This window comes from Callithrix jacchus, chromosome 4, assembly GCF_049354715.1.
Source record: "Callithrix jacchus isolate 240 chromosome 4, calJac240_pri, whole genome shotgun sequence".
Classification (NCBI taxonomy): Eukaryota; Metazoa; Chordata; class Mammalia; order Primates; family Cebidae; genus Callithrix; species Callithrix jacchus.
Window position 1 is genome coordinate 28,881,522 of NC_133505.1, and position 22,101 is coordinate 28,903,622.

A 22,101-nucleotide genomic window follows, 5' to 3' on the forward strand; every position below is an offset into this window, starting at 1 on the left:
TCACTTCCTAAGCTTCTTGAGTGGCTCCCATGAGAGCATCCAAGCAAAGCCCTGAGACCAGGAGCCTGGTGCATAGGAGAGATCAATTAACCTGCCCAGGGGATACTGGTGACTGTCTGGGGGTACTCCTTACGACAATGTGAGATCAGAGGAAGTGACACCCTCTTTTGTACAGATGGGGAAATTGAGTCTCAGCAACTCAGACTAAATAACACCTTCATGGCCATGCAGCTTGTAAAGGGTGGAGTGTGGTTCCCTTGGGTGTATCTGAAGCTGAAGCCCACGATTTTTAGTACCCTGAGCTGTGTTCTGATATTGACCTGCTTTGCGAGCCTAAAGAATACCACCTCCTACACACCCAGGCACATGCAGACCTCCATCCAGCTCAGGTATTTTTGGAATTATTGAGAGATGGGTTTAAACATGAATACCTTCTTTGATATCAATAATCTAGCCCAATGTAGCACTAAAGGAGAAGACTAAGAGGCACTTGTACTTGCAAAAGACTCTAAGAAAACCCAACATTCATGTCCTTGCAGTGAATCAGCTCCCTTATCTTGGGCAGAAAGTCCACAGCCATTCTTGCAGCTTTATGCACATAACTGCACAGGGTTGATGACTTGTGAGTGAGTTCTTGCTGCCTACTGGTCTTTTTTTTTTTTTTTTTTTGAGACAGAGTCTTGCTCTGTCGCCCAGGCTGGAGTGCAATGGTGCGATCTCAGCTCATTGTAACCTCCACCTCCCAGGTTCAAGCAATTCTCCTGCTTCAGCCTCCTGAGTAGCTGAGATTACAGGTGTGCGCCACCATGCCCAGCTAATTTTTGTATGTTTAGTAGAGATTGGGTTTCACCATGTTGGTCGGGCTGGTCTCGAACTCCTGACCTTAAGTGATCTACTTGCCTTGGCCTCCCAAAGTGCTGGGATTACAGGCGTGAGCCAATGGGCCCGGCCTGGCCTTAATCCTTTCTTCTGATAGGTATGTTTCTGGGCCTGAGGTTTTTGCATGTCTGACTGTACGTATTTTTGTAAGCTGCCTTGAATTTTTTGTAGAATAAGATGGGGTCGAAATGAACCAGCACCTCATAGTAAAGGCCACACATCAGTGCTAGGAAAACACTTGGCCTTCAGAGGAAGGGGCACTTACATATGCCCTGTCACTTATTTAGAAATCCATGAAAAGTGAACCGGAAGGCTTGAGCATTCTATTTACAGAGACCATTCTTGTTCGTCAAAAACAGCAAGGACATGAACGTCTCCATAAGGTAGGAGGGAGTTCTGTTTCTTGTGAGGACAACCTGCATCAGGAAAGGACCCTCGTGCCCCCAGGCCTGGGTTATGGCACTCAGTGAGGTGCCCAGCCCTGCGCCATGAGTGCCTGGATCCACAGGCAGCCAGGCTGTGTCCCCCCCACTCTCCCCCGCCTTCACCCTCTCCCCCAGAAGCAGTTTTGTCCCCAGCGACCACAAACCCCGAGGGTTTGCCACAAACCACCTTCCCACCATAAGGACTGGAGCCACTTTGGAGGCCTGGTGGGAACGAATTCACTGGGTGACAGGGTTGCATTCCAAGGCGGGCCAGCCGCCAGTGACTGGCCGGGAAGAATGAGGAGGAAATGGTGGTGGGAGGGGTAGAGTCCTTCCACACAGACATGGATGCTTCCAACCTAATGTGATGGATGACAGCAGCAGCCTAGGAAGTGATGGCTGTGCAGAGGACAAAGACAGCAATATCTGGGCTGGCCACGCTGGGGCAGCGGGACACAGCCTCTGCTGGAACTGCTTGAGGAGGGCTCCTGAAAGCCGTGGGGCTGGCTGCCTTCCTCTCTTGCACTCTCCAGCCCCATTTGGCCTCAGAAATTCACCTGAGTCACACCAAAGGCCAAGGAAGAATCATTTCAGATACACACAATCTGGATGCTTTCTAGTTTTCTTTCTTTCTCTCTCCTTCCTTCCTTCCTTCTCTTTCTTTCCTTCCTTCCTTCCTTCTTTCTTTCTTCTTTCTCTCTCTCTCTTTCTTTCCTTCTTTCTTTCTTTTAAGACAGGGTCTTGCTATGTTACTGAGGCTGGAGTGCAGTGTCATCAGCATGGCTCACTGTAGCCTCATCCTGGACTCAAGCGATCCTCCTACCTCAGCCTCCGAAGTAGTTGGGGGCAAAGGCATGAACTACCACGCATGGCTAATTTTAAAATTTTTTGTAGAGGTGGGCTTTCACTATGTTGCCCAGGCTGGTCTTGAACTCCTGAGCTCAAGTGATTGTCCTGCCTCTGCTTCCCAAAGCACTGGGATAACAGGAATAAGCCACCATGCCCGGCCTACCTTCTTACTCTTTTTTTTCTTTTAATTGAAACTTAATGTAAGATTTTTAACTCTGGGAGTGGCCTCATTTGAGAAGTTTGAAAAAAAAAGAGATTATTCTTTATAATAATATTCCCTGCCAGGATGAGATGGGTTTATGGCAGGATGTATTATGACGGAAACCAAATTCGAGATAATGTTGATTTAAAAAATCTGGTGGTTGAAGATTATTCCTGTGGAAAAAGGAAAGAGTTCCAGGCTGATAAATAAGGCATAATCCACAATGTCAATTGAGGCATATACACCTCCTGCAATTTATTAGAGGAAACTCTCCCAAAATCAACCTGGTGGCATTTTGTTTCTGGTTACCTCCGTCGTATCTTTTGCCAACTTCTGGGATATAAATTTAGGGCACTTCTCAGATCCACAGGAATGATGGCGGGCGGCTGTGTGCGGGCCCCAGGTCAGACGTGGTTGTAAAGCAAATGGAAATGTCCCCACGCTTGAGGCTGCATTCTCCCTTTGATGCTGGGATCAACTGACCAGATGGACGGAGTGGCTGTACTTCAGACGAAACAAAGACGCCTTGTCCTTCAACACTGCAAATAGTACTAAAATATCTTGCACAAATTTACCCATGTAGCAAACCTGCACATGTACCTCTTGAACCTAAAATGAAAGTTGGAAAGAAAAAAAATATCTTGCACAAACTAAAAAATAAAAAGCCCAACTCTGGTAAGCGGTGGAATCCATCAAGAGGTTTCTTTCTTTCTTTCTTCCTCTCACATGCACACATACATTATTAAATAAATCATCTGCGGTTTTCCTAAGGGGTACAACCAACTAATTATAATTTTAAAAGCCCTGCTGAATTAACAAGATTCATATTTTGTTTGCTTTGCAGGAAAACTGCTGTGGTTGCTGCTGCTTTGAGAAAATTTTTGGAAAAATCAGCAGTTCTGATGCCCTGACCCCTATGATGACTGGCAGTCTTAGCAGGGGAGCCCTTGACCCTGAACTTGAACTTGAACTGGAGTGCCTCTGCTGCGCTCAGAGGAACACCCCGCGCTGGGGTCCCGTCCCAGGGCGCAAACGCATCCCTGCATCGGGGGGTCGTGATGTTGGGAAGATGTTTTCCTGCCATCTTGAGACTTTTTTACTTGTTTTGTAAAATTCTTTGATCTTAGTCACTGGGGCAGGGGTGCATTCTGTCTGCTATTTCTCATATTACTGCAGCTATCACACTTGAGATTTGTTGGAGATTTTAAAGCTGGAGGACGCATTGAGAGGGAGAAAACGGCTTCCAGCCATTAAACTATGCTTTTCGAAGGGGCCGTTTGATGACCAGATAGAATTCTAAGTCCAGTGCACCCTTGAACACTTAGTTTCTCAGACTCTCTCGTTTTGGTTTGCTCTGAGGTCACGTGACTACAATAGCTAAATAATTGTCTTGCTGGAACAGAAGCCATCTCTGAATTCTCAAACAAGAGGCATCAGCCCCTGTGTCTTTCGTTTATTCTGAATTGTCCCCCACGCACATTTTCTTCCAAGTAGCTGATTCTGTTTTCACACCTGTACTTCCCGGAGCCTTCTGACCGACAGTTCATCCCCACAAAGCACACTGGTTTTGAGAGGTGATACAGCAAGTGTATGTTTATGGTAGGTCTTTGAAATTCCAACCTTTGGAATAATGTCAACAGTCACAAAGAGCTCTCCTCAAGACCCAGTTGTCAACGAAAAGAGATGGATCTGCACCTTCTGGAGAAAGACAGTGCTGAGCTTCCAATGTTGAAGTGACTTGGGAAATAACATTCAAGCTTCTGGGTAAACACAAACACTGACAAAGACAGAGTGCAGTCTCTGGCCTGTGCAGTCTCACGGGACTCAGTGGTGGTGAAGAAATCGCAGTCGCACAGCAGAGGTGAGGGCAACTCTGCTGGCTCACCCACTGGACATGAGATTGTTGGAATGTTCCAACTGGAAGGTTCCTATGCCTAGCTCGTGTGCCACTTCATGGCAGATATGTAAGAAGGGAAATGGGCCCTACTGTAGATGGCTTATGGGATCCTGAAAGGAACTGGGCTTTAAAGAGTGAAAAACTGAGTGTGTCATTTCCACAGGAAGGAGAGGCAAGGAAAAGCCCCACAAAATTCCCATTACCCACTCAACTCCACGCTCACCACCCAGCTTCATGAGCTTTCCTCACATTTTCCATTTCCAAATAACTGTTGTACTGACATCGGCTGTGTTAATTCCTCTGTTTTTATCCATCTGTCCTTCTGGGCTACTGTGGTCACAGTAGCAATGAAAGGTATAAGAATTACTTGGTGGCCTCAGCAGGGAGGGTAGATTCACTTTGCATCAGCTTTCCCCCATTATCTCTCAGATCCACCGAAGGAATCCTTACAGCATGCCATGAATATGTGCAACATCTTTATTGTCATATTTAAGGTAAGGAGGAAGTAGAGATAGGAGGAAATGTGTGATTTGGTGAAGGCCACATGCAAATTTTGTGGTCGTACTAGTTACAAAACTGACTCCTCTCTAGCCTTTGCTTTTACATTAGAAGGCATATCTTTTTCTCCTTTGGTCTGGCATTTATCCAAGGTTGGTTTCTTATGTTCCTATTATGTGACTATGCTTAAAATGTTTAGTTTCCTTAAAACATGCACACACGCACACACACGCACACACACACACACATGCATACACAACCCTGGGACTGAAGTGTTATATTACTGTGCTATCTTTAGCTGATGCTATTCATTGAGTCTAGAAAAACACAAGCCAGTGCATGCATTAATATTCAGTCAAACCACAGAGAGCTGGCCTCCACTCAAATGCTAAACAGGACACAAGGGTCTGATTTGAAGCCCCTCGTGGAAGGGCGTTTTCTGCCCTGTGGTGTGGATTCTCTACCAAATCGAGCATGAGGTCTTTTGCATGATGTGCTATTTGCATCCACCTTCCCTTCTGACTCAGACTGGCAGATCCCAGACCCTGCCACACATGGAAGAGACAGCTCAGGTCAAATGCAGGCATGCTTTCTTTGCCAAGTTAATCCACTGATGACCCTGCAGTGAGTGGGTGTGAGTTTTGTTTTGTTTTGTTTTGAGGTTTAGAAAGGAGACTCTACTTTCAAAATGGGTCTTGTTTGATTCTGTAGTTAAATTTCAACATTTGGAATGGGAAGGCATCCCCATGCCAGCAGGGTGCCTTTTATATGAGTGCTGAGGGTAGTTTGCATTGCAGAGTTGATGATTACAGTCTAGAGTTACTTGAAATGAGAGATTATCAGTCTAGTGTTCATCCTGCCCACCCCCACCTCCATGCCTTTGTGTGGCTGCTCCAGCGAGAACTGGTAACTAGGTAGATTGCTGCTCTAATGGGAAAAGGCGGCTTTGCAAAGCCGAGGAATCAAGCCAGATGTGAACACGGACTCAGAGACGCTTGAGTCTGGCTAGACCAGGGCTATGGAGATCAATTTTTCCAACAGGTCATTAGGATTTGGGAGGCTGTATTTCTCCTCCACCCTCTTAATGGATGCTATGGCTTTGCTCACTCACTAGGCAGTTCCCAGTTTCTTTAGCAAATGGAGGAAATTAAGCACTGATGTGGCACTTCCCACTGCCTAAAGAGAAATAAAACTCGCAAGTTATTCAGGGGAGGCATGCCGCATTGGTATCTGGAAGACACTAACACTTACCCACAATCTGATGCTATTTAAAAATCAGGGGGGCATATATCCCCATTTGTTACAGTTGAAATTTTGGAAGACTCCCACCTGACCTAATCTGGGGAGCAATTTCTAGGTTGAAGTTGGTTACACTCATGTCTGTTGAGGGCCATAAGTTTGTTTTCAGTTATTTTGTCTGACTTGATATTAATTTGCCTTCTTTCCTCAAAAGTGTCAGTAGGCAGGTTGCCATTGTTGTGGCTTGCTTTGATGTATGTTTGGAAAGATGTGTGAATGCTTAATTTTTATCCATTTTATGGAAATTAGCTAGAATCTTTTTTTTTAAGAATCAAAATATGGATTTGATACTAGGAACAGAATCAGCTCTTTATTTCATTCCTTTTTCGTCCCTTCTGCTTCCTCTGCCCCTCCCCAGCCGCCCAGCATGGGGTGCCAGTGAGCATGTGTTTACTGGGTTAGTTTGTGCTGGGGGCCAAACGACAGAAACCTGGTTGAAAATCCACTTGTAAAAGTGCAATTGAGAGGCAGCCTCAGGCCCCCGGAGGGCTGTGGTCCTCGGACTTGGTTCTTTCCTGTCCCTTGGCCATCCTGTCGTCTCTGTGAGCTGCAGCGTCACCAGGATCCACTTCCCAGTATCCACAAAGCTTTCCCTTGCTTTTGCACTCTCTTTTACATTTTTTTTACTTCTTTCCTTTTTCTTAAGTTAGAATCAAAGTTTGTCTTCTTATCCATCACCATGCTCCCTGAAAGCCTTTTTGAGATTAAGACATTTTCTTACCAGAAGGCAACTTTCCATCTGTCCTAAAGGGAAGTGGGTTACTGGATTTATTAGATGTTGTGTTTCTGCATTAAGATGACTTCCTTACATAGCTTGGAGTCTGCAGTTTCTCAATTAGAAGCGTTCTGTGTTTCTTTTTGCTCCATTTTAGTGGGCTGTGCTTTGTATAGGTGGTCTTTCTTTCTATGGGCAGTTTCACCTTCCGTGAAGGCTTGTAACTCAACCACTGCTACTCATTTAGAAAAGCAGAAAGCACCTGCTTTGTGAGCGTTCATATGTGGCCTAATGTGTGTTTTGCTGTCATCTCAGCGGATAGATGTGTCAGTCTTTATGACTAGGTTTACTGGTGTTGGTAAGAGATAAAAAAAGAATTCATAATGTGGTGATTGTGTCTATGATGTATATTTTAAATTTCTGAACTCGCTTTCATCCGGCTGCTTTTCTTTGCTCTATAAAGACATGTTAGCAGTCATGTATATGTATTATATTGAAGAATAAACATGGACCTTATTTATCTTTTGACTAATGGGCTCACTCATTCAATGATGTTGTATTAGTCCATTCTCACATTACTCTAAAGAACTAGCTGAGACTGGGTAATTCATGAAGAAAAGAGGTTTAATCGGCTCATGGTTCTGCAAGCTGTACAGGCTTCTGCTTCTCAGGAGGCCTCAGGAAACTTACAGCCATGGCAGAAGGTGAAGGGAAGCAGGCACGGTCTTCACATGGCCAGAGCAGGGGAGGGAGGGAGGGAGGGAGAGAGAGAGAGAGAGAGCGCGCAAAAGGGGAGGTGAGGGGGAGGAGCTACACACTTTCAAACCACCAGATCTCATGAGAACTCACTCACTATCACAAGAACAGCAAGAGAAACATCACCCCATGATCCCGTCACCTCCCACCAGGCCCCTCCTTGAACACTGGGGATGACGATTCCACATGAAATTTGGGCAGGGACACAGCCAAACCATATCAGATGTGAACTTGGCAAATACAATGCAAACTCCTTTACTTCAGGTCTCACATGTCAATTCCTGGGACACTCAGAACCAAAGCTATCTAAAAGAGCTTCACACTTATGTGGCCCCAGACCTGTCCACAGTAACACTGGCCAGCCACATTGGGGAAAAACAACTCTCCCATTTGAAAACATGGTGGTTCTGATGTACCAAGACAAGGTTCAGGGTGTTTTTTTCCCTATTAACACACAAATATTGACTGAGATTTATGTGAAGTGTCTAGTTCCAGAGGATATTTAATAAATTATTAAGGCAATTAGTAGCAATTCAACCCCTTTCATGTGTTAGTGATTATTCCTTAAACACTGAAAAGTGTCTGCTTCAAAAGTCCCAACGCTGAAGGACCCCAGTATAAACCAACCACCATAGGCCATTGCATCACTTTCTGGGCCCATTTCTTGTCTGGAGATGGGACTGTTCTCTCCCAGGCCTGCATGTGAGTCTGTGGTTGACGCGTGGATCTAGGCCAGCACTCCCATCTCAGCCCAGCAGTGATCAACTCTCCCATCGGTAGCAAGACCTCCGACCCTGGTCTGGCTTGAGGCAGCCCCACTGGGTTTTCTATTGCCCGTATTGCAAGCAGCAGGGAGGCACAGGGCTTTGTGTTCTCACATGAAGCAATCTTGCCTTGAACCCAGTCTTTTCCCACTTGGACTTCTAGCTGAGGCATTCTGATTTCTTCCCCAAAGTGAGGAAATCTTCTTGGTCCTTCCGCCATCATTGGTGCAGTTCCCAAAAGATGACCCCAGCCATTTCCAGAACAGATTCTCAGTGCTAGAGTCTCAGGGCCTGCAACTCAGAGAGAAGGGTCAGCCATCTTCTTCTTCCCTGGCCCTTCTTGGCCTCTCCCGGGGTAAGGTGGATGGCGGTGGGGTGGGGGGGCATCTCCTTCACCATGGCCACAGAGGGAGGGTGCTGAATTCCTTCACCACTTGCCTTCCCACTCCCAATTGGAAAGGGGATGCCAGTCCCCCCACCCCCCATGATCTTGAGCCATTAGGAAGACTGGTTCCCGCTGCTCATCCTTCAGTCATTTCTCTCTCCTGCTCCTAATTTAGGGTTTCCCCAAGAGCTTGTAATCAGTGCTCTCCAGACAGTACCATGAGGACATAGGGTCTCATGAAAGATGCTCATCTGGATTTAGCTGCTTAGGACCTCACAGCTCACCTGGTTATTTCTAGAGACCTCTAAAACATTCTAACACGAGTCTAGCATTTAGTGTGTCAGAGAGAATGGGCTCTTCTGGCAGGATACACCTGCCACCCCCTGAGCACTTCCCTGCCACTTCCCTGGTCCACCCTGACAGACACAGGCACCCCGATAAGGATTCGGCTTCCTGGCATCCCCCAGGAAGTGAGAATCACTGGGGACAACTTTGCAGGTCAGTGATCATTGTCTATCCCTGGCTCCACAATGACACATGTCCCACTCCATGCAAGGTACAGTCACCCACTCCTGGATCCGCCCTCTGGACTCTTGCTTTTATCTTCTGAGTCATTCTCCCTTTTCCATGAAGGTTAGTCTGTGTGTGTAGGTTTCTCAATTTACTTCCTGGTGGTGGAAGTTTGGGAGCACAAAGGCATCTTTTCTCTTTACGATCGTTGCCTGTTTCTGTCCAAACTGGTGGTGCTTCAAATAACATAAGTCAAAACTTTCTAGGCCTCCTGTGAGTTTTGCTGGGGTTCACTCCATTAGACAAGGATTACACTCACCATTCAAGATACGCTCTTCTTTACCTTGAACTTCTGCTGAACCTATTGAGGGACAACACCCTCAAACACCTTAGAAGCCTTATCATTTGACTGAATAATTCTCTAATGCACTGTCTTGAATATTTCTGAGGTCTTAACAAATAATTTTAAATTCTTGGCTTTCATATTTAGACCATGTTTTCTTTAGAGTGTCCTGGATTTGATCTTTACCTAGAAGTCATTTCTTAATTGTAGCACCATCTGTTGTCCTTAGAGGTTGGAATCTTTTTTAAAAAATCATTTTTTCTTCAAAAGTCTTTCCCTCTCTTTATGTTATCCCTCTCTTCTCATGTTTTATTACAAGCAGCAAAAAGAAACATGGGAGACTTTCAGCACTCTTTGGAAGCATGCTTTGTTCCATGACACAGTTAATTAGGTAAATTTTTTACTTTTCCCATTATTGCAGGTGACAGTGTTGCTAAACTTTCTACCACCATATAACGAATTTTTTTCTCCAGTTTCAAATAAAATTTTCTTCACTTTTCTTCAAACTCTCACTCTCAACCTCCTCAACGACCATTAAGATGTCATGAAACACTCTTCAAGCCTCTTCAAGCTTTCGCTAATACTTTTATCAAAGTCTGTTCAGCTTATTCCATAGCCTGGTTCCAATGTCTCTCCCACCTTTTAGATTTTTTTATGGCAGTTCTCTTTTGAGTATTGTCAAATCCTGACAACACCAGTACAGTACTCTTGTTTATAATTCTGAAGCTTTATACATCCTCTTCTCTTTGTCTAAAATATTTTCCACTAATCTTACCTGATAAATACCCAGATCGCACCACACTTCCCAACCCAGGGTAAAGTCCTTATGTCTTTGTCACATCTTCTATTAATATATGTTTCTTTAATAGCATTTGTCTCATTATTTTCTAACATTATGCTTTTTAATTTTGGCCTGGCTTCCCTCCCCACCATAAATTCTTTGAGTGCAGAAATTAGGGTATTATTTTTGGCATATTTATCCCTTTTCTCCCCAAGTCTCAGTAGAGACATTCTTTAAGTGCATGTCTTTATTTTGCTGTATTTGAAATGAGAACATTTCAACACCACTAGCAAAACTTACTGAATAAACTTCCAAAATGTTTAGAATTATTTTTTCTTTTAATTTAGACATTTTTCTTCTCTTTCCATGTCTGATCAGGTGATTGATAACAAAAGTACAGAATATCATGAATAAAGTTTTGTTTTCCATGTGTATCCAAGCTTTAAACTATTTCATATATATATATATATATATATATATATATATATATATACCTACATATGCTTTAAAATACATCAACTTGAGTACAACCTAACATGAAAATTCATAATTCTTGCTAATTAATGTCTGAACTTTTTTACCCTCAATTATTTCACACACCTGTTCACTGTAAATTTTCTCAGCAATTTTTATATCATATTAATGCTACCCAGAACTTGGACGCACACTTGAAGTTTTTCTGTATTTTAATTTTTTTCAAATTAATTTTAATATTCTGGATAATTTCAAGGTAACCCATATGTTTAATAAAGTTGAACTTTATATTTCAAAAAATGATGAAGTATTCCTAAGGTTTCAAAAGCTTATGTATGGTCTGCTTTTAGAAATGCTTTAAAAATAGTCTTTAAAAAAATTCTTATTTGTCCCAAATCTTATTGTTTCATAATTAGCTTAGCAGCTTGTCTTGTGTGCAGTAGCTCACAGATTTCCAAGATGAAGCATGGTTTTCGCTACCCTGCCAAACCTACCTTCTGCCAACTTCCCTTAAGCCAAATTCCAGTCTTGGTCACTGCTCTGCTGCAACGGTGTTCACTTTCCTTCTGCCTCACTCACCAGTTCTATCGCTCTAGGTTGTGCTGTCTTACAAATGTGGCTAACATCCGCATGTTTCTCAAAACATCAAATGTTACTTGGTTAAGGTGCTTCACAACATTAGAACATTATTAATACCATAAAGAGGAGCAAATCAGATAATGGTTGTTCCTGTTGTGACAATCTATTGGGACTTGTGATTTCAAAATAATACCACTATAAAGTATAGGATAAGAGGAGGTCTTGTTTATATTGGCAAAACAAGGTTTCCATTTGCTCAGAGTAAGCAGTAAATGATTTATTGCTTAGCCTTTATACAGTAGTTTATATTGCATAGGAACTTAACAGTCATTTTTATTAGCGATTGGTAACTATTGTGTAGTAACTGTGCAGAGGCACCTAGGTAACCAAAAAAAAAAATCAGGCTTAGAGAGTATATATGGTACATGGACTGTGTGTCTTTAAAAATTTATTGTATTTCTTATGTACATTTACGCACATATACATTCATCTCTAGACTTATGAACAGAAGACAATGGAGAAAAATTAAATTAAGATCAAACAGAAACTGATTTAATCAATATGAACTTAAATTAAAGGACCAAACTCCTAGACCAATTCTTGCCTACTCATCATTTACAATTTCTGTTTATTGCAATAGAGGCTGATATAAATATTACCACCTGGAAACAATGATATACACAAAGTCATTAATAAGATTCTGAAGATGCTTACTTTGAAATATGCCTAAAACCTAGGCATGTGAATGACTTGTACTCAAAATAGTCATCCTCTATGGGTAGGTACTTAATCTGATTATGTTTTCTCTACTTCATGCATACTTGAAATTCCTCTTCAGGAACTACCCTGTGTTCTGTTTCATAAATTCCTCTGTGGAAATCAGTATAATTTATTTAATGACCACACCTAGTGTTTAGCCCAACAATGGGATCATTAGCCTCACTCATCACCTTATTCAGTAATGCATCTCCAAATTACTTGTGTTTTCAAAAATTATATACAACATCCAAATGTAAAGAGCTACCATCATTCAAGATGTTTTTAAAACTATAAGGGCTACCCTAAAAATTATTCAGGAAAAGTTCCAAAATGGTTTTCAGATATGGTAGAACAATTGAATAGATGTAACTTGCAAGTTACTTCCATAATGGTAACCACACGCATTTCTAATATGGGTGTTTACAGATATAAATTTCCCTATAAGCACTGCTTTTGCTGGATTCTGTAAATTTTGACATATTTCATTTCCATTTTCACTCATCTCAAAGTATTTCTTACTTTCTTTGTGATTTCTTTTTTGGCTACTTGGTTATTTAGCAGTGTGTTTCTTAATTTCCATGTTTGTGAATTTTCCGAATTTCCTTCTGTTATTGATTTCTAGTTTAATGACTTTGTGATCAGAGAACATAATTTCTATAATTTCAATCCTTTTAAATTTATCGAGGCTTGTTTTATGGCCTAACATGTAAACTATCCTGGAGAGTGTTGCTTGTGGGCTTGAGAAGAATGTGTATTTTGCTGCTATTGGGTGCGATGTTCTACAGATGTTTGTTAAGTGTAGTTGGTTCAAAGTGTTGTTTAATTCTTCTATTTTCATGTTGATCCTCTGTTTGTTTTATTTGTTATTGAAAATGGTGAACTCACCATTATTATTGTGAATTGTTTCTCCTTTCAATTTTATATGTTTTTGCTTCATGTATTTTGGAATTTATTGTTATGTGTATATAAATTATAATTGTTGTCTTCCTGATGAATTGATCCTTTTAGGATTAGAAAACGTCCTTTGTTTTTCTAGCAAAAACTTTTTTTCTTAAAGTTTATTTTTGTCTAATAATGGAATAGCCACTTTAGTTTTCTTTGGGTTACTGTTTGCATGTGTATTTTTTCATGCAAACTTTTCATCTAAAGTTTGTCACTTCCAGACAGCATGTAGATAATCATATTTTTTTTAAATGTCTTTCTGCCGATATCTACCTTCTAATTGGAGTATGGAACGCATTTGCATTTAATGTAAGTACTGACAAAGCATGATTATACATCTGTCATTTTGCTATTTGTTTTCCATATGCCATATCATTGTCCTCCTCTATTTCTCTATTACTATTTCATTTTTTATTAAACAGATTTTTTTTACTGCACCATTTTTGTTCCTCAAAGTTTTAACTACATTTTCTTTCTTTCTGTCTGTCTTTCCTTCCTTCTTTCTTTTCTTTCTTCTTTTTTCTTTCCTTCTTTCTCTTTCTTTCCCTCCCTCCCCCCCCTTTCTTTCTTTCTTTCCTTTCTTTTTGACAGAGTCTTACTCTGTCACCCAGGCTGGAGTGCAGTGGTGCGATCTTGGCTCACTGCAACCTCTGCCTCCCAGGTTCAAGCAATTCTTCTGCCTCAGCCTCCTGTGTAGCTGGGATTACAGGTATGTACCACCACACCCAGTTAATTTTTCTATTTTTAGTAGAGATGGGGTTTCACTATGTTGGTCAGGCTGGTCTTGAACTCCTGACCTCAGGTGACCTGCCCACCTTGACTTCCCAAAGTGCTGGGATTACAGGTGTGAGCCACCACACCCAGACAGTTTTAACTATGTTGTCTGAATTATTTTCTTAGAGGTTTTTCTGGTGATTACAATTAACACTTTGACTTACAACAATCTATTTTAGGTTAATATCAACATAATTTTAATAATAAATAAAGCTTTGCTACCAAGTAGCTCTATGTCAACTCTCTCTTTTGTGTTCTTAGCATGCAAACTCTTAAGTTTGTATATACTATAAGCATATTAATGTAATTTTATAATTACTGCTTTACACAGCTGTATTTTAAATTAGGTGATAGTATATTTACCTGTGTACCTCTATTGGTGTTCCTTATTTCTTCATATAAATTTGAGTTACTGTCTGGTGTCTTTTCATTTCAGCCTGAAGGATTCCCTTTATTATTTCTTGTAGGGAAGTTTGGCTAGTAATACATACTCTCAATTTTTGTTTATATTGGAATGTTTTACTCTTTCCAATATACAGATCACCAAATACAGAATTCTTGGTTGACAGTCTTTTTCCTTCTGCACTTTGAATATACCATTTCACTGTTTTCTGGACTCCGGTTTCTGAAAATAAGTCAGCTGTTAACCTTATTGAGGATCACTTGTATGTGATGAGTTGCTTGCTTTCTCTTACTGCATTCCAGATTCTTTGTCTTTTGACAGTTTGATTGTGATGTTCCTAGGTGTGGATCTCTTTGTTTATTCTACATGAAGTCTTTTGAGTATCTTAGTATTTTCCATCAAATTTTGGAAGTTCTTAGCTGTTTTTTCTTTAAATATTATACCTTCTTCTCTCTTCTTCTTTCTCTCCTCCTTTCCCTCTCTCTCTCTGGGGCTCCCATTGAGCATATGTTGGTATGCTTGAACCATCTCCACAGATATCTGAGGCTCAGTTCATTTTTCTTCATATTTCTTCATGTTTCTCAGACTTGATAATATTAATTGGTCTATTTTCCAGTTTGTCGATACTTTCTGCCACTAATTCAAATGTACTGTTGAGCCCATCTCATTCAATTTTCACTTCAGCTAGTGTAACTTTTCAGTTCTAAAATGACCAATTAAAAAAAATAATTTATATCTATTTATTAATATGTTCTTCTTGGCAAGACATAATTCTTACATTTTCCTTTAATTCTTTAGACATGGTTTTCTTTAGTTCTTTGAATAAATTTATAATAACTTTCTAGTAAGTCCCCAGGTCTGACTTCCTTATGTATAATTTCTACTGATTACTTTGTTCATTTATTTGAGTCATATATTCCTTTGTTTTCAGTGTTTTATAGTTTTTTGTTGAAAGAAGAACATTTTAAATAATATAATGTGATTACTCTGAAAATCAGATTTCTCCCTCCTCAGGGTTGTATACAGCCCTACAGAGATTCATGGCTTTCTGGATCCCTGGAATATGAAAAAGCTTGTCAAAACCCTTATGAACATTTTATTTTTGACGTCTTTTAAATTTTTTTGGCCAGTCTCTTGTTTGTGCCCATTGGTAACATCACCTCAGGCAGTTGAGATGTTAAACAATTGCCAATGATTCTTTTTGACAAATGCCTTGGGGATAGGGCTTTTCCCACTGAGTGAGCTGTGAGTCAGGCCAAATAACAAGCGCCACAAATGGGGATTTTCCCAGAAGCTGTTAGACAGGTCTAATGGCGACAATACTGTCAGGATGGAACTTTTTGAGAAACTTCAAATCCTATTTAACAGCTGCAAGGCTGCTGGTTTTCAAGACAACCATGGAAGTGGGGAGAGGAGAATGGTAATAGGGCAAGCTAAAATGCCACAAAACTGATCGTTCTTATGATAGCTAGCTGTTCGTCTTGAATAAACATTCCTTGCAAAGTTATAAGCCTTTTGTTAATTTCCAGAGTTCTGAAAAAGCTGATTTTGATAATTTTTGCTGAAGTTATTGGATTTTTTTAAATTAATGAAGCAATGGATATTCAGTTTTTATTTCATCATTCTTGGCCACACCATTTTGATGTTGTAAACCCGGATATTGTGAAAGGAATTGGTTGCCCCTCTTTACTTTTTCAGAATCTCTTGCAGACCCAATTCTGATCAATAGAGAGAAATTATGCTAGAGCAGTTTTTCAATCTATAATTTGTGCTGTTTGTTTTAATTTTCAATCTATTTGAAACTCATACTTCTGTGAATTACAGAAAAAAGCAATTACTAACAAAATGAGACAGAAAAAACAAGGCATTCAAAATTTGAGTCCTAATTTTTTATTATTAGAATTAACAGACATAAAATTTTACTTTTAAAAAATAAGCACAGTAAACATAAAGTAGAAAAAAAGACTTAGAAAAATCTATACACATTGTGCATTGAAAATATGCATATAGGTAATTCATAAAGAAAATAACTAATATACTCATGATTTTAAGAGCTTTATTGAGATATGGTTGACATACAGTAAACTGCACATAAAGTGTACAGTTTGAGAAGTTTTGAAACGTGTATACCTACAAATGATCACATCAAGATAACGCACATATCCACTACTCTTCAAAATTTCCTCATGCCTCGTTGTAAGCCTTCTTGACTGCCTCCTTGTAAATCACATCCACATCCACATTCCAATACAAATCCTAAAGTGTTTTCTGTCACTATGAATTAGTGTGTATTTTCTAGAATTTTATATAAGCAGAATTATATATATGTACTCATTTTCTGTCTGGCTCTTTTAATGGAAGATAATTATTTGAGATGCATCCAATAGTCTATTTGTATTGCTGAGTATTAATTCATAGCATGGAAATACTACCTTTTTAATGCATTCACCTGTTGTTGGACATTTGGGTTGTTTCCGAATTCTGGCTATTAGGAATAAAGCTGTTATGAACATTCATGTGCAAGTATTTGTCTAGACGTAAGCTGTCATTTTTCTTGTTTAAATACCTAGGATTAAAATGTCTGAATCATATAATAAATGAATATTTAACTTCTTAAGGAACTGACAAACTGTTTTCTGCATTAGTTGTGCCATTTGGCATTGTTGCCAGTTTCTCCACATCTTTGCCAACACTTCTTATGGTCAGCCTTCTAAATTTTAGCCGTTCTAATAAATATGTAGTGGTAAATTACTATTTATTTTGCATTTCTTAATGACTGTTTAATTTGAGTATCTTTCCATGTGCTTACGTTCTACCTGCCTATCTTCTTTGATAAAGTGCCTGATAAGAATTTTTTTGTCTTTTATTGAGTGGTTTCCTCCCTTATTATTGAGTTTTGAGAGTTCTTGATATTTTGGCTATGGATCCTTTATAAGATATACAATGTGTGAATATTTTATATTAATTTGTGGCTTTCTTTTAATTTTCTTAAAAGTATATTTTAAGTAGCAAAACTTAGTTTTATTTTATAATTTATTTATTTAGAGACAGAGTCTTGCTCTGTCGCCAAGGCTGGAATGAAGTGGTGTGATCTTGATTCACTGCAACCCTCACTCCCCAGGTTTAAGTGATTTTCCTGCCTCAGCCTCCCGAGTAGCTGGGATTATAGGGTGCCCGCTACCATACCCGGCTAATTTTTGTATTTTTAGTAGAGACGTGGTTTCACCATGTTGTCCAGGCTGGTCTTGAGCTCCTGACCTCAAGTGATCCCCCATCTTAGCCTCTCAAAGTGCTAGGATTATAGGCGTGAGACACTGTGCCCAGCCAGCAAAACTTAATTTTGAAATCAAATTCATCAATTTGTTCCTAAGAAGTCTGTGCCTAACCCCAAATCATAAAGACTTTATCTTATGGTTTTTGCTGAATGTATCATTATTTTAAACTTTATATTTAGGTTTATAATGCACTTTGAGTTAAATTTGGAATATGATGAAACATATGAATATAAGTTATTTACTTATTTATTTATTTACCAACGACTATTCATTGTTGCAGCGCTATTTCCAGAAAAAGAAAATCTTTTCTGCTTTGTGCTAACTTTATGCCTTTGTCTAAAATCAGTTAGAAAAGGCCATATGTGGGGTCTGGACTCTCTGTTATTTTTTTTAAAATAAATCTACTTGTCTGCCTTGATGCTAGGACTGCACTGTCTTCACTACTGGAATTTTATAAAAAGTCCTGAAATCATGTATTGTTTGTCCTCTAACATTGTTCTTTTTCAAGTTGTTTTGGTTATTTCAGGTTTTTAATGTTTCCATATGAATTTTTGAACTAGTCTGTTAATTTTACAAAGACCATCTGCTTAGAGTTTGATTGGGATTGCATTAAGCCTACAAATTAACTTGGGGAGAACTGAGACCTTGAAAATAGTGAGTTATGACAAATGAACACACTGTATTTATACATTTAATTAGATCTTTTTTAAGTTCTCTCACCAGTGTTTTACAGTTTTCAGTGTGCTAATATTTCATTCTTTCTGTCAGGTTCTATCTCTAAGTATTTCATATTTGTTAGTGATACTGTAAATGTATCTTTAAAACTTTAGTTTCTGATTTTTTTTGCTATTTAAGAAATAGTTGATTTCATATGTTGATCTTCTATCTTGCAATGTTGCTGAGCTCAATAATTCTCACGTTTGTATATTTCATTACATTTTCTGCATAGAAATCATGTCACTGTGATACAGATGGGGATGACTCAGCTTACAATATACAACAAAATGCCAGCACTCTCCCAATAGCAGTGTGTATGGGATCCACTCCATGGCATCTCCTTATAAGCGAAACTGCATTAACTCCTTCACGGCTATACTCTTTGGGATACAATCCATGGCAGAGCAGTGTTGCTTTCTATGCTGTCACGTACCGTATTAAGATAAAGTCCTACTGTGCTGCCCAAAAAGGCAGGCTGGCCCCCAAGACAAACACATCAAGGAAATTTTCAAGCATTGGTGCTTATGTTTGTACAAGTCATCTGGTACACCATGGGTTCATAGTTATCATCATTAATTCGACAGACACTTTGTGTCTGACACTGTGCTGAGAGGTTTACCCTCACTATTTAATTCAATCTATAATAAACCGCTAAATGGTATGTCCTGCTGTAATACCACTTTTCTAGATAAGGAAACAGTTTTTTACAGCTAAGTGTTACAGCTAAGTTTATTCAGTGAGAAAGTGGCCAAGTTGAGACTTAGGCTAAGAACTTTCTAACCCAAAAGCCATTCCATCACTTTCCTCCAGTGTCTGTTCACAGGCAAACCTGGAGCTTGTGGGTGCTGATCTGGTGAGAATGGCATCAAAAAAATGAATGGGGCACAGGATAGACCATGTGAAAGAGGTCATTTGAGAAATTTTGAAGGTATCTCTATTGGCTGAGCATGGTGGCTCATGCCTGTAATCCCAGCATTTTGAGAAACTGAGGCAGAAGGATCACCTGAGGCCAGGAGTTTGAGACCAGCCTGACCAACATGGAGAAATCCTGTCTCTACTAAAAATACAAAATTAGCTGGGTATGGTGGTGTGCACCTGTAATCCCAGCTTCTTGGGAGGCTGAGGCAGAAGAATCGCTTGAACCCGGGAGGTGGAGGTTGTGGTGAGCCGAGATTGTGCCATTGCACTCCAGCTTGGGCAACAAAAGCAAAACTTCTCAAAAAAAAAAGAAAAGAAAAGAAAATATCTCTATTGTGAAAAACGCCTCTTAGAGGTTACTGGGAAGCTGCTCCTCTGACCCATGTCATTGCAGCAACGATAACTGTGGTCACAAAAGTAGCCAGCACTGAAGTGGCCCTTACAGCATCAGACAATCTCCTTATGTCTATGCTCATGCTATTATCTTCTATTCTCTATAAACTCACACACCCTTACACCCGTGCACACCTACACCCACCCACCCACCACACACACACACCCATGCACACCCACAGCCACCCACCCACCACACACACGTGTGCACACCTATACCTACCCATCACACACACACCCGTGCACACCTACAGCCACCCACCCACCACACACACACGTGTGCACACCTATACCTACCCATCACACACACACCCGTGCACACCTACAGCCACCTGCCCACTACATACCACCTGTGCACACCTATACCTACCCACCGCACACACCCGTGCACACCTACAGCCACCTGCCGACTAATACACACACACACCCATGCACACCTACACTCACCTACCCACTAAATACATGTGCACACCTACAATCACCCACCCAGTACACACACACCCTTGCACACCTATACCTACTTACTACACACACACGCACCTATAACCACCCACCCACTACACACACACCTGTGCACACTTATACCTACCCACTACACACACACCCATGCTCACCTACACCCATCCACCCACCCACCACACACACACATGCACACCTATACCAACCCATTACACACATCTGTGCACACACACCTACCCACTACACACACACCCGTGCACACCTACACCTACCCACCCACCACACACACACCTGTGCACACCTACACCCACCCACCATGCACACACCTGTGCACACCTATACCTACCCACTACACACACACATCCCACATGCACCTATAAGCACCCACCCACTACACATATACACCCACCCGCACCTATGCCCAACCCCGACTACATACACACATACCCACGTGCACCTATACCTATCCACCCACCCACTACACACACACATTCAGACGCACCTATACCCTCCTACTACACACACACATACCCACACACACCTATACCCACCCACTACACACACACCCACATGCACCTATACCCACCCACCCACTATGCACACACACACCCACAGCTATACCCACCCACCCAATATACACACACACCTACATGCACCTACACCCACACACCCACTACACACACACGCACTCATGTGCACCTATATCAACCCATCTACTACACATGTAACACCCATGCATGCCTATGCCTACCCACCCACTACATACACACACCCATGTGTACCTACACCCACCCACCCACTACATACACACATACCCACACACATCTATACCCACCCACCCACTACATACACACACTCATGGACACCTACGCCCACCCATCCACTACACACACACACACACACACCTATGCCCACCCACCCACTACACACACACCCATTCACACCTATGCCCACCCACTCACTATAGACACACCCATTCACTACACACTCACACACACCTATGCCCATTCACTTACTACACACACCCAACTGTGCCCACCCATCTACTACACACATACATGCACACCTACACCCACCCACTACACGTACACACATGCGCACACACAGTGTTTCATTCTCAGAGAAAATGTAAATAAAGGTTAAGCTAATCATGAGTTCAGATGTAAAATACTGGAATCCTGTACAGTTGGCTTAAAGATGGAAAACTGTTTAAACACACGCACACTCACAGCCCGCCACTTCCTTGCACCTGTCATGAAAGGCCACCATTCCAAGTGGAAGACAAGGAAGCACATTGGGGCTCACATAATATCCCGGCCTGTTCCCAGGCTAGGCCAACGTCTACCAGCTAATTACTCATTGTAAACATGTCTGTGAGCTTGACGTTATCCATCATTTGTGTTTTAACATCAAACTCTTCATTCAAAATGAAAGTGTTTCATTCCTTTTTCACTTTTCCTTCCAGCCTAAAATGTCCATATTGTCAGCCATTCTGGAGCTATTTAAATTAGTGCAGGTTTTTTATTGAGTGTCAAATACACTCTGGGGATAGGCTGGCCTCACAGTTACCCAACGTGCTTAGCCAGGTCCTGGAAATTTGTGAGACAGGGAAAAACCATTGTTAATAAAAGGTTTTTGTTATTAAGAGCTTATCTGAGATCCCTCCTCTTGCCTCTGGTTTCCCCTCTATGAGCTGGTTGGGTTTTTTTTTTTTTCTTCTCCTTTGGGAAGGCAAGAGTTTTGTTCCAGGATGTGAGCTTTTCAGAGAGTTAGAGACATTTACCTAAAGCTCCAGCTGGAATGACCTTTATTGAGCAGGCAGGGCACAGTCAGCTGATATTTCAAAAATGGCAGAAACCTGCTGATTCTTGCTCGTCTCCAAAGAAAAATTCAAAAAGCACAGAGTATCCCCCAGGCCATTTGGCAAGTGTTCAGTCACCCCTGGAGCTCTTATTACACACATGCACACCGTGCACACCTACCCCGGAAGGAGGCTGAAGTATCAGATTGTCTCAAATGCACCTACTTAGATCCAGGTGCCTTCACTGCAGGTGCAAGGCAGAAGGGCAGGAAGTGTGCCCCCAGCTTGCCTGGTGGGAATTGGA

At 41.0% G+C, this 22,101-nt stretch overlaps 1 protein-coding gene across 5 annotated transcripts in view; it reads left to right on the forward strand.

Annotated features, from left to right (window-relative positions):
* MYLK4 (myosin light chain kinase family member 4) overlaps positions 1-7,284 on the forward strand; it is a 106,547-nt gene extending 99,263 nt beyond the window's left edge. For all 5 annotated transcript variants that reach the window (XM_035295146.3, XM_035295144.3, XM_035295145.3 and 2 more), the window contains one exon: positions 3,200-7,284. The gene's annotated coding sequence lies outside the window, so the exon portion shown is untranslated. The remainder of the gene's footprint in view (positions 1-3,199) is intronic.
* The last annotated feature ends 14,817 nt before the right edge of the window (positions 7,285-22,101 follow it).